This window comes from Dreissena polymorpha, chromosome 11, assembly GCF_020536995.1.
Source record: "Dreissena polymorpha isolate Duluth1 chromosome 11, UMN_Dpol_1.0, whole genome shotgun sequence".
Lineage (NCBI taxonomy): Eukaryota > Metazoa > Mollusca > Bivalvia > Myida > Dreissenidae > Dreissena > Dreissena polymorpha.
In genome coordinates, this window is record NC_068365.1 from 66,641,597 (window position 1) to 66,653,786 (window position 12,190).

Sequence of the window (12,190 nt, forward strand, 5' to 3'; positions counted from 1 at the left end):
ACCTCCACCGTTAAAGTAACATAAACCCTAATAAAGAGCTGCGCCATGAGCGCATGATACGCCCGTCGTTCGCCAATGAAGTAGTAAGGTAATAAATAACCCTTTGAATCATTTTTTTACTTCAGTTTATTTGTATTTGAATACATGGTTTATTTTATAAGTACATGAGCATGGAGCGCCGTCTCCTTGACATTCAACAAAGTCCCATAACTGTGGAACAACAATTCAGAATTCCGTCAAAAACGAAAGGGGATCAGGGTTTATCAATATTAAGATTGTGTTGAAATTTGAAAAAAATCCATCGAAGGATATTTGAGCTACGGTAGGACATTCAATGAAATCACGAAATTTTGACGAACAAAGTCCCATAACTCTGGAACGACAATTCAGAATTCCGTCAAAAACGAAAGGGGATCAGGGTTTATCAATATTAAGATTGTGTTGAAATTTGAAAAAAATCCATCGAAGGATATTTGAGCTACAGTAGGACATTCAATGAAATCACGAAATTTTGACGAACAAAGTCCCATAACTCTGGAACGACAATTCAGAATTCCGTCAAAAACGAAAGGGGATCAGGGTTTATCAATATTAAGATTGTGTTGAAATTTGAAAAAAATCCATCGAAGGATATTTGAGCTACAGTAGGACATTCAATGAAATCACGAAATTTTGACGAACAAAGTCCCATAACTCTGGAACGACAATTCAGAATTCCGTCAAAAACGAAAGGGGATCAGGGTTTATCAATATTAAGATTGTGTTGAAATTTGAAAAAAATCCATCGAAGGATATTTGAGCTACAGTAGGACATTCAATGAAATCACGAAATTTTGACGAACAAAGTCCCATAACTCTGGAACGACAATTCAGAATTCCGTCAAAAACGAAAGGGGATCAGGGTTTATCAATATTAAGATTGTGTTAAAATTTGAAGAAAATCTGTCAAAGGATATTTGACGTAGCGTACGACATTAACAGACGGACGGACGGACAGACGGACGCGGGGTATACCATAATACGTCCCGTCATAGACGGGCGTATAAAAATCAACGAACATTTTGCACAATACATAAAACAAGACTATTGTCAAGCAATATGGTCCCCTACCGGTGAAACTCCACCGTTGTCAGAATTTTTTAATTTTTTTTATATATATGTTGCCATAGCAACCAGAAGTTTTGACGTAAGAACAAAATGAAATGACGTGCATAATCTCCACATTGCCATCTATCCATGTTTCAAGTTTCATGAAAAGATATTAAGAACTTTTAAAGTTATCATAGGATCCAGAAAAGTGTGACAGACTGCCTGACTGACATACTGCAGACACACAGAGCGCAAACCATAAGTCCCCTTCAGTTTCACCGGTAGGTGACACAAATAATAAAGTTAACACATAAGAAATCAACATTCCTTATAGCAAAAGCCAAAATTTCAACGCCAGATGTGGTAGGGTAACACTGTTATAACGAGATGCAAAATGCTGGTTTTTATTTTTGTGTGGCACAATATATTCCATGTTAATTTCACACAATTTTTATACAACACACAAACACTTACTTGGTACATAAACATGTGTTTAATATATTGTTTCACAGTGTTTTGCATTTATATATGCAGTCAATTGCATATTTGAAGATTTTATATTGTTTTGCATTTATATATGCAGTCATTTGCATATTTGAAGATTTTATAGTAATAGTTTTATAGTTATTTGACCATTTGAATATTTGTTTAATAATATATGTCATTTGTATATTTGTTTATTGTTGTAGGGTTTCATGATCTTGTACAGCTACACTTGATGTCTGTTTTCTTGTCAATCTCTGGCAATATGATATTTAGGGGTAACACAATCTTAGTTGTAAATGCAATATTATACAACATATTTACATCACTTATTGTTAAGAGAATCATCAAATACCTTTCCAATATTTCCAATATAAGCAACAATGCTTGTTAAAGATTATTGCATCAACATTACATCCTTCTACAGTTTTGCTGTAACACCTTTTCAATATTCCAATATTGTCAACAATGCATGTAAAAGATTATAACATAACATAAATTAAGTCACAAACAAATTATTCATGTTGAGATCTTAAATGACAGCCTGTTATTGGCATCTTAATCAAAGCTCCCTTTTGATGTTACAACATACTTTGTTGTCATTACCTAATTGTGGGTCAGAGCAAATCTAAACCAAATGTGACCATAACAACAGCAGATGGCAACCAACTCCTATATAAGCCAAACGCAGAATGGATTCAATACCTCTGCTCTATTGCCATCTTGCTGTGTGTTTGTGTCAATAAAGTTCTACAGTTAATGTTGCTCTGACTTACAGGTAAGACATTTATTTTATTTCTACTTTACTTGTATAAGTGATATAAGTTCAGTATTTTGTATGTATTACAATTGTTCATTCTTCATGCAAGTCTAAATATTTGGTGATTATTTTATATATTAAAATTCTTCAGTTACCTCTTGCTAAAAGCGAGTTATTCCCTAAAGTTTGATGTTTTAGATATTGAATACTTTCAGTTGTAAAATTTGTATTGTTAACAATTTATAGCATTTGTTCAAGACCTCTGCTCTATTGCCATCTTGCTGTGTGTTTGTGTCAATAAAGTTCTACAGTTAATGTTGCTCTGACTTACAGTCTTTCATTATCCTGCGCACTTGGGGAAACAACGTGAAAGTAACAAATCGGTCACTCATAAGAAAGAGCACACGCTAACCGAACGTGTGACAGTGGTGGAGAAGCTAACGATCCCATGAAGAGGACCCCATCAGTGCCAGGACCATATCTACTCAGATCTTTGACAAGGGCAACAGAGGACCAGACCACAGCTAGGACCGCCGACAGCCGACTCAGATCCTTGACGAAGGCAACAGAGGGGCAGACCATAGCTGGGACCACTGACAGCGGACCAACAACAGCCGTCCACAGCCGGGGCCAGTCGCTGCCTTCCACAGACAGAGAGGCAAGACCAGCAGATCAAGTCCAGACCAGGGAGCAGACAAGACACCCAACCATGTCTACAGAACAAGGTAGGCCCCTATTTACCGTTGAAGCTATAGGAAAGTTCGATCCGTCCCTTAATGATGCCCAATGTTGGCTTGATAGGTACATTTACTTTGGCAAATTATCCAAAACAGCGCCTGAAATAATGGCAAAATTATTTGGAATGTTTTTGGCAATGGGTACAGCTTTCAATTGGTTCATTTCATTACCTGAGGATGTCATTTCAGATTTTGAGGAGCTCAGTTCAAAATTTTTGCAACGATTTAGTAAAAAGCAAGACTCAATACAGATCACAACAGACATTTTTCACATGAAACAAAAACCACACCAATCAGTTAGGGAATACATCTATGAAGTTCAGACTAAAGCTCAATCAGTTAATTTGCCTGAAGCTACAACCTTAAGTGCGATAAATGGTGGTCTTTTATCACACATAAGGGCTGATCTCAGACGAAACCCCCCAGCTAATTTGGAGGAACTTTTGATTAATGCAGAGCAGTCTGAGAGTGCATATGCCATTCATCCCCCTTCAGCTAACTTTTCTGAGGCAACCTTCACTGAAATTTTTAAAAATGCTTTAGGTGGAGTAAATATGTTGGATTTAAAGCAAAAAGTTGATAATTTGGTGCATAGACAAACAATACACTCAGTCAACTCTGTTAACACACCCACAAACAACAACAACAACACTAACTTCAGGCACTCACATTCAAAGCCACGTACATTCAACACAAGCAATTTTTCTAAACAAAACTTAAAATGCAGAGCTTGTGGACGCTCACGTGATCATGATTTTTCAACTTGCTTTGCCAAATCAAAGACTTGTTATTTCTGTGGAAAGGAGGGTCATATCCAAAAGGCTTGTTTCTCCTTTAAAAAAGCAAATAACCAATAGGAATTGTCGCCTAAACTTGGTAAAAGAGGGAACCAAGTAAAAAGGCCAGATTTGAAAAGACATTCTAAAAAGAACAAATTTAAGAAACCAAAATCTTCATTTAAAAATTTCAAATCCGGTAAATCAAATGTGCCATCAATTAGCAATGTTTCCACAAAAACTAATCTTAAGTCAAATTTTGTAGAAGTTTCTATTGCAAATCAAAAATCAAAAGCATTAGTTGATACAGGATCTAGTCTGTCTTGCATTCATCAATCCCTCTTATCTAAAATTGACTCAGATTTTCAAAATTTAAAACCAAGTCAACATACACATGTCATGGGTGTTAGTGGACATTTGCTTAGAGTTAAAGGAACTGTAACACTTAACTTAAAAATTGGTGAGAATAACTTTCCACAAACCTTTCATGTTTTTGATAATATTCAACACCCATTGATAATTGGAATAGATTTTCTGACAAAATACAAATGTAAAATAGATTTTGAAACACTACAGTTTGAGAGCTCAATCAATTGCATTTCTATAAATGTTGCCACTGCAATTCCTTTAGGATTGGCTAGGGTAAAAAAGACCATTGTACTAAAACCCTATTCACAATCCCTAGTACCGATCAGGTTGTCAAAAATGAGTCATAATGAGGTTGCTATTTTGGAAGAAGTCCCATCTCTCCGTGATAAAAATGTGGCACTTGGTAGGACTATTGTTCGTTCTGAACAGGGGGAGGCTTGTTGTTTACTCATGAACCCGTTGCCTTTTGAAGTATGTATTAAGTTAAACACTGTTGTTGGCAAGTTGTCCCCTATTCACGAACATTCCATCAAGGCCCTTGATAAAGAAGACAAGACTGGCTCTTCAAAACTACAAGGTAAGTGCCCAAATGTGAACTCAATCTCAGAGGTGAAAGTAGCCGAGATTTTAGATGATCTTGGAATCACTATTGATAGCCCGCTTTTAACTGCGGATCAAAAAGCAAAATTACAATATTTTATAGCAAACAATCGCGATATGTTTGCAAAAGACACCTCTGAGTTGGGTTGCACAAACCTTCATTTCCACAGCATTGACACGGGAGATGCTCCACCGCAAAGACAACCTCCATATCGAGCCTCACCAACAGCCAAGAAGGAAATTGAAGCCCAGGTAAGTGACATGCTTGCGAACGACATTATCGAACCATCAGACTCCATGTGGGCTGCACCTGTCATTCTTTGTAAAAAGCGTGACAACACATACAGGTTTGCAATAGATTTTCGTAGGCTTAATGCTGTCACTAAGCCTATCAATTTTCCTTTACCCAAATTTGATGATGTTGTTGACTCAGTAGCGGAGCAAAATTCAAAAATCTTTACTGTTTTGGATCTAAAGAGTGGGTTTCATCAAATTCCTTTGGACCCACAAACTAGACACAAAACAGCTTTCGTGACGCATGATGGCAACTATCAGTTCAAACGTCTGCCATATGGGTTACGAAATGCCCCTATTTGTTTTCAAAATGTGATGACACAGGTTCTTCGAGGCATCAATTTTAAATTTGCTCTGGTCTATGTTGATGACATCATGGTTCACTCTGCTAATTTTGACGAGCACTTGAACCACCTCAGCACCATCTTCCAACGCTTGCGGGAGGCGAACTTAAAGCTCCAACCAAAAAAATGTAAGTTTGCTACAGACCGTGTGGAGTATCTAGGCCACTTCTTTACCAGCCAGGGTATAGAGGTGAACCCAAGTAAGATTGAAAGTGTTAAATCCTTTCCCCAACCGAAAACACAGAAAAATGTCAGAGAATTCTTGGGTCTGTGCAATTATTACAGAAAATTCATTGCAAAATTTGCAGAAATTGCTGCACCTTTGAATAACCTGTTGAAACAGGACACAGAATTTGTTTGGAGTGAACAATGTGAGTCTTCCTTTAATACTTTGAAGGAAAAACTCACCACTGCACCAGTCCTAGTTTTCCCTGACATGGCTAAGCCCTTTACACTGTCTACTGATGCTTCTGATTACGCAGTAGGCTTTGTATTGGGTCAACTGGACGACCAAGGAAGAGAAAGGGTGATTGCTTACGGAGGACGCTCTTTGAGAGGTAGTGAGAACAAATGGAGCATTCATGAAAAGGAATGCCTAGCTCTCATCGAGGCCATCCGTCAATTCCACCCATACCTTGCGAACTCACAGTTCACTGTGTTCACAGACAATATGGGTATGAAATATATCCAAAGTCTGAAAGATCTTAACGGTCGAAAAGGACGTTGGGCATTAAAACTCCAGGGTTACACTTTCAACATAGTCCACAAAGCAGGTACAAAGAATGCTAACGCAGATGCCTTGAGCCGAAGGAGCTACGAGCCGACTCCCAAGGTAGGTGAAAATCAATCTGCACCCTCACCAGATAACTGTGCTGCACAAGTGACTTTCGTGTATTCCATACCAGATGAAGTTCCCTTACTCTCAGCTTTGGACATAGCTGATGAGGCAGAAGAGGTAAGTGCCATTGATTTGCATGATATTGCTACTGAAAGGATCAATATATCGCAAGAACAATGGAAATGTCCAGACTTGCAACCATTGTTGAACGTAATGGTTCACAATGTGCTGCCAAATGATGTTGTTAAACAGCGAAAATACTTGATCATGTCAGAGCAATACATTATCAAAAATAACATTCTGTATCACATATGTGAGCCACAAAGGAAGAAACAACAAAAACGAGGGGAGCCTTTCACACAGTTGGTAGTTCCTAAATCTTTGCGAGAAGATGTGATTAAGGCATACCACGAGGGACATGCTCATCTAGGTTTTGATAAGACCTATTTTGCCATCCGTTCAAAGTATTACTGGGAAGGTATGTATACTGACATTGAAAATCATGTTCGTACGTGCAATACTTGCCAGCAATCAAAGCGGTCTTATGCTAACAACAGGCCACCTCTTTGTCCCTTGCCAGTGCCTGAACATACTTTTTCATGAGTTCATGTGGATGTTCTAGGTCCGTTACCACTCTCTCAGAATAAATTTAAGTACATCTTAGTGGTGGTAGATGCTTTTTCAAACTGGTGTGAAGCCTTTCCTCTTTGTACTCAGGAAGCTACTGAAATTTCAAAAATTTTGTTTGAAGAAATCTTTTGCCGTTATGGTGCACCTGATGTCATTGTCAGTGACAGGGGAACCAATTTTTTGTCCAAGCTTGTTACAGCTATCTGTGAAAAATTCCAAGTAACTAGGCACCATACTTCTTCATTTCATCCACAGACCAACAGCACTGTTGAACGTGTTAATGGTACACTTGGCCAGGCTTTGCGTTCTCTTTGTAATGACAATCAAGACAATTGGTCTCAATTTATTCCTGCTGTGATGATGGCTTTCCGCAATTCAGTATCTGCCACTACTGGTTTCACACCATACCAGATTTTATTTGGCAGACACATGCGTCTTCCAATAGACACTGCTCTCATTCCAAAAGAAAACTTGCCTGTAAATGTTAAAACACATGTGGATCATTTAAATGAACAGATAAAGATTGTTGAGGGCATAGTCACAGCAAACAAACTAGGTGCACAAATAAAACAAAAACTTCACCATGACAAAACTTGCAAGGAACCAAAGTTCACGTTAGGTCAACAAGTTTTGGTGAAACAGGAAAATGTTAAACAAGGGTTGTCTAAGAAACTTTCACCCAAGTTCCTAGGACCGTACGAAATAGTTCAATTAGGGCCAAATTATACCTACAAATTAAAATCACTTGAAACTGGCAATACTTTAAAGTCACTTGTTAATGCTCAACGATTAAAACCATTCCATGCAAGCAACCAATCACAGGCAGAAGCAACAACTCAGGATGACACTAGTGATATGCCAACTGATAACATCTCACAACAACAAAAAGTTGAAAAAATTGTTAAACATTCTTATCAGAATGGCTTGCATTACTACAGAGTTAAATGGCTTGGCCTTGAACCTAAGTTCAATACTTGGGTGTTCGCTGATTCTGTCCCTGAGGACATGCGACAGGCTTTTCATGACAGGTTTACTGGGAGCAACCGCAGACGAAAACGTTTGCAAGTTTTCCGCAGAAAAGATTAAACTTCTGCTTATTCTGCCATTTCTTATAGGTACCTTCTGTTCTTTGTATGTTAATTACATTTTCAAGTTCATTGCAGCATACTGGCATTGCTTCCATTTGATAATATAAGCTTAAAATGTCCTATATATGGCATACCTTTTTAGTACATTATTAAACCTCAACCTGAGTTTGTCTTTACAGTGGGTTAATTTTAAAGTAATGACTAATAATCATGAATAAAGTGCTAAGAACTAAGTGCACGGTTCTACAACCCATTCTAGAGACAATTACTCTAAAGTAGGCTTAATTTTGTACTTGCAGGACTTACCCTGCTCTTCCTACTGTCATGGACAAGGCTTTCGAATGGAGCGACAGTTGTGCAAAGATTAAATTATGGGACCATTTTTCATTCGCAAGGAAAGTTACATGCTTCGGCCGAGCATTGGTCCCATACCTATGTTCTACAACTGGAATACCCTGACTTTAACAATTTACAGTTTTCAACCTGTGATTGTAAGGACACGTTTGACACATTACATAGTATGTACAATGAGTCACAAGCTTATGTCAACAACATTTTCTCAACTATAAACTCATTGATACCTGATCATGAACCAACCATAAATAGAAATCGCCGATCGCTCCTCCCATTCATAGGTAAAATTGGGAAGGGACTATTTGGTTTAGCAACATCTGATGATGTTGAAACTGTTGCATCAAGAGTGAATCAACTGATAAGAAACAACTACAATATGCAACAAGGATTTGCTCATGACTCAAAACTTTTACACTCATTTATGCTGCACTCAGATGCAAGATTTTCAAATATTGTTAAGGGAATCCAAAATAATCATGATCAAATTGTCGCAATCAGTTCAGATTTAACTGATAATTTTCTAAAATTTCAGCAGGTTCAATCCAAAGTTACTCATGTTTTAACAAATATTTTAAAGTTTTCTAACATGCTCAAGGAATCTTATGGATCTCTTCTTGACGGAATCATTAGTCTTACTCAAGGTAAAATTTCTACAAAGATTATTCCATACAAAATTTTGGAAGACAGTCTTTACAACATCAGTAAACAACTTCATACAAAACAGTACAAGCTAACTTCCACCGACCCACTATTTTACTATGAAAATGCTAAATTTTCCTTTTTCAAATCTAACAAAACAATGTACATTACAGTCCAATTCCCAATTGTGCATACCAACATGATTCTTGACCTCTACAAAGTACTTGTTTTCCCTGTACCACTAAACTCTTCCTCTACTCATGCCACCCAAATTACTAACCTACCTCCATTTATTGCCATTTCAAAGGATGGTAATAATTATAAATATGTTGAACTATCCACTGACAATATCAATGCCTGCCTTCGCTTTTCCCATGCACTTTACTGTTCATCCCATTTACCCCTTAATATTCAATCCCTCAATAGTTGTCCAGTCTCTCTTTTCACAGGAAATAAATCTAACATTAATGCAAACTGCAACTTTGGATATTTTTCTAATCGTATTACACCAGCAGTGACCCAGTTAAATGAAACCCATTTTCTAGTGTTTAATACCTCAGACATAACACTTGATTGTCCTGACCGTACTACTAATGTTTCAGGATGCCACTTCTGTATCATTACTGTCCCATGCAACTGTTCCATTTCAACTGTCTCATCCTTTATCCCACCAAGGCTTTCTTACTGTCATCACCACTCTATTCCTGTCACTGTCCTGCACCCTGTTAACCTTGCTCTACTTCAACAGTTCTTCAATGAGGAGGCTTTAGCAATCATTGAGGCCCATGATGCATTTGAATCCCCACTCAACATTACCATTCCTTCTTTCAATATGTTTCAGCATAATTTCAGTACATTCCTTGCCACAGAAAAAATTGAAACCTTAAACCTTAAGAAAATGGCTGAGGCAGCTAAAAATGACCAAGAAATATACAGTTCTCTAGCAGAACCCATTCTTGCCCTAAAAGACTATGACATTGATGAAATAACCCCTTCTTTCATTTTATCAATAGTGTCATCCACCTTGTCCATCCTCTGCCTTCCAGGGATAATCTACTTGTACTTTAAATACCGTAGATTAGCATCATTGCTAGCACTAACGCACATCACTCATCCAGCACAAGCTGCAAACCTGCCAAGTTTCATTTACACTACACAAGCACCAATGACAACAACCACCACTCTAGCTCCTCTACACAACATGACAACAACAACTTACTCGCCTTTGCTTATGTTTGCTGCCATTCTATTTGTGTTTGCCACATACAGATTTCTAAAATACTGTTTCAATTCTAGATTCTCTAGCACTCTGATCCTGGAAATCACTGATGGTATGAATGTTGCACAAATCCCTTGTCTTCAACTACCACCATGCATTCAACACTTAGAATTCTCAGGAGATAATTGTCTTCCTTCTGTTCAAGTAAAAATTTCCATCACCTCCACACTCATTTTGGACTTTGGCGATTTTAAAATATTGAACAAATTCGACAACTGCACTCTTTCCCTCAATCCTAAAATCATGATTACTCCACTTCAAGCATACAAGGTAAACCGCCTCACTAAACACAAATTCTCCATGTACCTTTGGATCAACCAAAATGGCATTTGCATTCCAGTTAATGTAAAGTACTCTTCAAAGGATCCTCCTATAACTACAAATTTATACCCTGAGATCAGTACAGCTTTGCTGCAACATTAAGTCTCAACTTCATGATGGTACTACAACAATCACCATACGTATACACCTACAATCACTTTTTTTTACATTCTTATGTGTTCCGTTTGCCAACAACATTCTTTTCTTTGGACATGTAAAATTTACTTTCAAGTTTGTTTTAAACGGTTCGAACTTCCCAAATGAGCACTAATGGGGCCTACCAACATTGTACAGTGTATACATTTGTTCACAAATGACTTTTAAAGACATGTTGTAATTTCTTGTATTTGCTGTTTCATGTTTTTCTCATGTTTTTGTATATATCACTCATCTACATCATGACCGTCATTGTTATTGTTCATTGAAAATTGTTTCCCCGTATGTTTTTAATTTTTTACAATGCAGGAGCATTGGTTTCACAGCGCAGGGGAAGATTTCACAGTGTTTTGCATTTATATATGCAGTCAATTGCATATTTGAAGATTTTATATTGTTTTGCATTTATATATGCAGTCATTTGCATATTTGAAGATTTTATAGTAATAGTTTTATAGTTATTTGACCATTTGAATATTTGTTTAATAATATATGTCATTTGTATATTTGTTTATTGTTGTAGGGTTTCATGATCTTGTACAGCTACACTTGATGTCTGTTTTCTTGTCAATCTCTGGCAATATGATATTTAGGGGTAACACAATCTTAGTTGTAAATGCAATATTATACAACATATTTACATCACTTATTGTTAAGAGAATCATCAAATACCTTTCCAATATTTCCAATATAAGCAACAATGCTTGTTAAAGATTATTGCATCAACATTACATCCTTCTACAGTTTTGCTGTAACACCTTTTCAATATTCCAATATTGTCAACAATGCATGTAAAAGATTATAACATAACATAAATTAAGTCACAAACAAATTATTCATGTTGAGATCTTAAATGACAGCCTGTTATTGGCATCTTAATCAAAGCTCCCTTTTGATGTTACAACATACTTTGTTGTCATTACCTAATTGTGGGTCAGAGCAAATCTAAACCAAATGTGACCATAACAACAGCAGATGGCAACCAACTCCTATATAAGCCAAACGCAGAATGGATTCAATACCTCTGCTCTATTGCCATCTTGCTGTGTGTTTGTGTCAATAAAGTTCTACAGTTAATGTTGCTCTGACTTACAGGTAAGACATTTATTTTATTTCTACTTTACTTGTATAAGTGATATAAGTTCAGTATTTTGTATGTATTACAATTGTTCATTCTTCATGCAAGTCTAAATATTTGGTGATTATTTTATATATTAAAATTCTTCAGTTACCTCTTGCTAAAAGCGAGTTATTCCCTAAAGTTTGATGTTTTAGATATTGAATACTTTCAGTTGTAAAATTTGTATTGTTAACAATTTATAGCATTTGTTCAAGACCTCTGCTCTATTGCCATCTTGCTGTGTGTTTGTGTCAATAAAGTTCTACAGTTAATGTTGCTCTGACTTACAGTCTTTCATTATCCTGCGCACTTG

The 12,190-nt window shown here is 36.8% G+C and overlaps 2 protein-coding genes across 4 annotated transcripts in view; one reads left to right on the forward strand and one right to left on the reverse strand.

The window, feature by feature from the left end:
* LOC127850612 (uncharacterized) overlaps positions 1 to 12,190 on the forward strand; it is a 1,644,088-nt gene that overhangs the window by 556,220 nt on the left and 1,075,678 nt on the right. The window lies entirely within an intron of this gene.
* LOC127850616 (translation initiation factor eIF-2B subunit delta-like) overlaps positions 1 to 12,190 on the reverse strand; it is a 27,212-nt gene that overhangs the window by 9,983 nt on the left and 5,039 nt on the right. The gene's annotated exons all lie outside the window — the stretch shown is intronic.